Below are 6,000 nucleotides of genomic sequence, written 5' to 3'. Positions count from 1 at the left end.
ACATAGCCAAGGTATGCCGTCTCCTCCCTGGCCAATGTGCACTTCTCAGGGTTGACGGTCAGGCCTGCCTCCTTCACCAAGGAGAGGACATGCTGCAAGTGTTGTAAATGCTCCTCCCATGTGGAGCTGTATATGCAAATGTCATCCAGGTAGGCGGCGGCAAAGCCCTCAGTCCCCCTGAGGACCCTGTCCATCAATCTCTGGAACGTAGCTGGTGCTCCATGTAATCCAAAGGGCAGGACCGTAAACTGATAATGCCCAAAAGGTGTCCTGAAGGCTGATATCTCCTTGCTATCCTCAGCCAATGGCACTTGCCAATAGCCTTTACAGAGATCAAGGGTGGTCAAGAACTTTGCTTTGCCAAGGCGCTCGACCAGGTCATCAACCCTCGGCACTGGGTAAGGGTCGAACTTGGCCTGGGCATTGACTTTCCTGAAGTCCAGACAGAACCTCAGGTTGCCGTCCTTCTTAGGAACGGGGATGATGGGGCTGCTCCACTCACTGGAGGATGGCTCGATCACCCCCAGCTCCAACATCTTGTCCAGCTCCTCCTTCAACACAGGAAGTAAACTCTCTGGAACCCGGTAGCAGGGCTGTCTCACCGGCTGCTGGTCCTTCAGGATGATGCGGTGCTCCACCATCTCCGTCCGTCCCGGCTGCTCCACAAAGAGACCCACGGGCAGGATGGCGGTCAGCTCCTCCTGACGGTCCTTGGACAGGTGGCTCAGGTCCAGTGTACTTCCCTCCTCACAGCATGGCAGGTACTGCTCACTGTACTCCTCTTCCTCCTCAATGGCACAGATGAACAGGGCAGATACCTCTGGCTGTTGTTCCTGACTCTCATTCCATTTCTTCAGCATGTTGATGTGGTACACTTGATGCTTCTTACGATGGTCTGGCATCTGAACTTCATACATCACTTGTCCCGTCTGCCTAGTAATGGTGTAGGGCCCCTGCCATTTTGCCAGCAGTTTGTTGTCGGAGCTGGGCAGCAACAGCAGGACCTTGTCACCAACCTGGAAGCAGCGTGTTCTGGCAGAACGGTCATACCACGCCTTTTGCCTCTCTTGCGCCCTCTGCAGGTTCTCATGCGCCAAAGCCGATGCAGCAGCAAGCTTCTCCCTCATCTTTAGCACATAGGAGATGATGTTGGTGCCACCAGATGTCTCACCCTCCCAAGTCTCCTTAAGCACATCAAGAGGGCCTCGAACCTGGTGTGCGAACAGAAGCTCGAAGGGGGAAAATCCTGTTGACGCCTGGGGAACTTCTCTGTAGGCAAAGAGCAAGTATGGTAGTCACTGGTCCCAGTCCTTGCCAGAATCAGCCACTTAACAACTATCAGAGCATGCTCAGGAGGGTCTGGTTGAACAAGTCCATCGGTCTGTGGGTGGTAAGGAGTGGTTCTGATACACCTAATGCCCAAAAGGTCATAGACCTGCCTAAGGGTTTTGCTCATAAAGTTGGGGCCCTGATCAGTGAGCACTTCTCTGGGGATCCCTACTCTAGAGAAGAGCTGCAGCATAGCTGTTGCAACTCGCTTGGCTGTTACATCTCTCAGGGGAAAGGCTTCGGGGTATCTTGTGGCATAATCACATATAACCAAAATAAATCTATTTCCTGTCTTGCTCTTTTCCAGGGGTCCTACTACATCCACTGCAATTCTCTCAAAAGGTGTGTCAATTACAGGTAGGGGAATCAATGGGGCACAGGCAAGGTTCTTTCCTCCTGACAACTGACACTGAGGACAAGACTTACAAAATTCCTTCACATGACTAAACAAACCTGGCCAGTAAAAGTGTTTGCTTATTCTTTGTAAAGTCTTCATGTAGGCCAAGTGTCCAGCCCAGGGTATTGTGTGACCCAGTTCCAGCACCTGCCTACGATATTTCTGGGGAATCAAAAGTTGCAGTCCATCCTCACTGTGTCTATAAAGCAGGTTGTTTTGCACAATGTAGCCCTCCTTACCTAACACAGGAACATAGCCAACACCTTCCTCAGCTTCCTTAAAACTCTGTCTCAGTGTGGGGTCTACATGCTGTTCCTCTGCCAAATTACCATTAAAATCAATGTCACTCAGTTCAGGGGGGTCAATAAACTCTGCTTCCACTGAATTTTGCTTCATTGTGTCTTCAACTGTCTGTCTGCACCTATCACACCTCTGCTGTCTAGTCAGTGTGGGCTCAACAGGGACATCTTCATCAAAATAAGGCAATTCAGTGAGGTCTGCTTGCTGCTCCCTAGCCTGAGCTCTTGTTACCACACCACACCAAGCAGTCTTGTTCACCAGCTCTAACAACACTGGAAAATCCTGGCCTTATAGCACTGGATATGGCAGCTTAGACACTAGTCCTACTCTCAATAGATATGTCTGTCCATTAACTCCGACATATACATCTGCTGTGTCAAGGTCACTTTTATCTCCGTGCACACAAAAGATAGTAAGCTTATCATTGCAGTTTTTAAACTCTAGAGGGACTAGGTCAGCCTGCACTAGTGTTTGTGAACAACCTGTGTCTACCAATGCTTTAACTGGTTTCCCATTTAGCTGAATGGTGATAACAGGATCTCTGCTCTCCCTGAGGACCTGGGTTGTGCTCCCTGACCCAGGTCCTCACATCTGGATAAAGAACACGGAGATACTGTTCCAGCACCAGGGTCTCCATCAACTCTTTTTTGCTGCACTTGTCAAACTTCACCCACTTGCAGAATAGGTCTTTCAGTCTGATGTACAGCTCTTGCGGTGTCTCTGTTGGACTGGTCTCCATTACTCTGAATTGTTGTCGATAAGTTTCCACGTTGATTGCGTATTTTTTCACCACTGCCTCCTTCAGGCTGTCGTAGTTCATTGTGTCTTCAGGGTTCATGGCCAAAAATGCACTGTGGGCCTTCCCAGTCAGCAATGGGATGAGGTGCACAGCCCAGGTCTCCCTTTGCCAGTCGAAAACTGTGGCTAGCCTCTCGAAGGTGGTCAAGTAGTGCTCAATGTTGCCAGTATCTTCCAGCTTGGCCATCTTTGGTGGACGCCCTCCGATGGTCACTGAGGGTGATTCAGGCGTTGCATTCTCCTGGGATGGTGGTGGGGGTGTGGTTCTGCCTGATTCCACATCCAGCTGGAGCTGTGTCACCTGATGGGACAGGACCTTGATCTGCTGGGCCTGCTTGAAGGCATCTCTCTCCAGCTGCTCATCTCTGGCACGTTGCAGCTCCATAAACGACTGAAACATCATGGCTAGGCGGTCAATGGCGGTATCTGCAGTGGCCGGCTGTGGAGTGGGCACTTCAGCCTCAGTGGTGCCCCCTATTGCTCCATCTTCCTCGCCCTCACCAGCCTTCTTCCTCCTGGTGGTCATCTTGTCCACTGTGGTTCTTCTCTCCATCTAACTCCTTTACCCAAACTTCTCACACCACATGTCACAGGATGACCGGCGATGGAGCAGACGAGAGATGTTTTTTTCCCAAACTAAAATCTTTTTCTTTTATTTTTTCCTTCTTTTCTAAAGTGCAAGTATTTACAATGCAAATCCCAAAACATGCAAAACAAAAAAAATAAGCAAAATGAGAAAAATAGCAGCAGGAGCACCAGACTATGTCCTAAGACTCTGAGCACAGACACAACCTTTCTCCACAGAGCTCTCCACACAACTGAGGCACTGGGCCTTTTACAGAGATAGCCCCTCCCTCAGGTAAGCCCCATTCACAAAAATAAATCAATTAACTAAATAACAAGAAAATAAAGACAAAATAACAATTCAAAGAAACACAAACAAAATACATAATCACCCCAAAATATTTTCATTCACCAAAACCCCTTCTATGGCTAATAAAAATACATTCACCTCACCCACTACAAAACACCCCTGTTAAAAATGGTTTGCTCCTCAAACCAGCAGGAAACCCCCTACTTAAGGCCTCTGCATGCTCTTGCGACAAGGCTTTCGCAGACAGCTTTTCGCAGACAGTTGTAATTTATCGTTGAGCGGGGAGTAATAGGCATGCGCGATGTTATTCACTGGCACAATGCAAGGGGGCGCGAAGTCGCTAGGAGTAGTTGGTGGGTGTAGTTAGTGGAGTGTTTATCCTCCGGTTACTTATAATGACTAGAACTTTTTTTTTTATAATGACTAGAACTGGAGTCGTATAGATGTACGTACTTCCTCAATCAACCGCTCTTCATGCTGCTCCATCTTCGCTCGTGTTTTTAAAAATGCCGGTCGTAAAAACAAACCAAACCGGGAAAGTAGGGAAGTGGAAGTGCGTGTACAGTGGATGTAGAGTGGACCAATCAGAGCCCTCTTGTCTGTGACGCTGTCTGCGAGGCTTCTGTGGTGGTCACAATTTTTGGGAGGTGCGCGCAGAGCGTCTGTGAAGGTGGGGGGGCGACGCAGACACTGTCTGTGACGCTATCTGCAAGGACTGGGTTGTCAGCATAAATTGGCCTTTAATGTCCATGGAACATTCCCTCGGTTTGCTCCAACGAGGAAGTAGAAGTGTGCTGACAACTTTCATGAGTATGAATTCTACAGTTTTACAAAAATGTTTTACAAAATAAACATCCATGATTTGAAATAGCCAGTGTGTAAGTAGTGATTATTTACCCTCAAAAAAAAAAAATCGCTAAAACAGATGAGAATTGATAATGGTGATCTGAAATGCGCATTTGAAAACGCAAGTGGAAATGGGGAAAAAAAAAATGTTACTCAGAAATGCCGGTAGACCTTTCCCTGCACTCTTTGTAACAATTAAGCAAAAGTTTTGGCAAACTGTGGTTAATGACAATGAACAATGAACCAAAAACAATACATACAGAAAATGAATGGAAAGGGAGACAGACAAGTGGCGTCAAGGCAGCATGTTGGTTAATGCCGGCTAATGGCTGCCTGTACGCTATTGCCTGCGTGAGCGTCACAGCTCAGTCTGTGACACTGATATTCTTCTTACTCAAGTACATATGTTGATCAACTGCAAGGTGAAAACCGGGTTCCTGACACAACTCATTTGGATGTTGTCACACCAATAAAACTCCATAAAATTTTCAGAGCACAGACAGCTGAGAGCACAAAACGAACAATCAAAGCCTGAAAAACAAAAGTTAAAATTTATTCTGAGTGTTTGAATGAATGATCAGAAAAATTTGGGACAGTATGTTGAAATTATAAGTGAAAACAATGATTTGTAAATAATCTTTCACCACTTGAACTCAAAACAATACAAGAACACATTATGTGATGTTTTAACTCATGAATTCTATTTATTTATTTATTTATTTATTTATTGTTACACCTGCTGGCTCAAACAAGTGCAACATAAAGGGAGACCACACGTAGTAATAAAATTTGATATAGAACTTTATTCAAGTAATAGATAAAAATCAGTAGTATGAAAAATAAAAATATAATGTACGAAGGACTATGTCCAAACGACAAACCAAAACCCCAAAAATGCCTGGAAGGAGGAAGCCCCTCTCCTCCTGGCCAACTGATCTCCTTAAAAGGCCAGGCCCCTTGTTAAACCGACTCTCCGCACCTGCACCCCAATCACCTGCTGATTAAACACATAAGGAGACAGGGAACAGGGCGGAGCTAAGGGCTCCTAAATGAGACAGGGTCGTGACACCCCCCTCCTTAAAACAGAGACACACCCCTGTGGGTCTCTGTAAATGTAACAATACAGCAATAATACACATTATTCCAAATACCTAAATACCACAATACATCATAACTACATGCAAATCAAACACTAATAAGGGCACAGCAAATATTAAACAACAAATTCAAAATCTCACACATTCCAGCCATAACAAGATGATACACAACATCCAGTCACAAAGTCAGCACCCTCCTGCGTCACACTCTCTCCACCCACCAGCAAAACCTCGGCGCCAGGCAGCTATTTAAGGCAGGCAGAAACGAGAAAAACACATTCGCTTCTGACATGATCAGATATGCAATTAAAAAATTAGTCATCCATAGGAGATCGTGACAAAGCATCAGCCATGACATT

This window comes from Neoarius graeffei, chromosome 17, assembly GCF_027579695.1.
Source record: "Neoarius graeffei isolate fNeoGra1 chromosome 17, fNeoGra1.pri, whole genome shotgun sequence".
Lineage (NCBI taxonomy): Eukaryota > Metazoa > Chordata > Actinopteri > Siluriformes > Ariidae > Neoarius > Neoarius graeffei.
Note: the sequence above shows the minus strand (reverse complement) of the source record.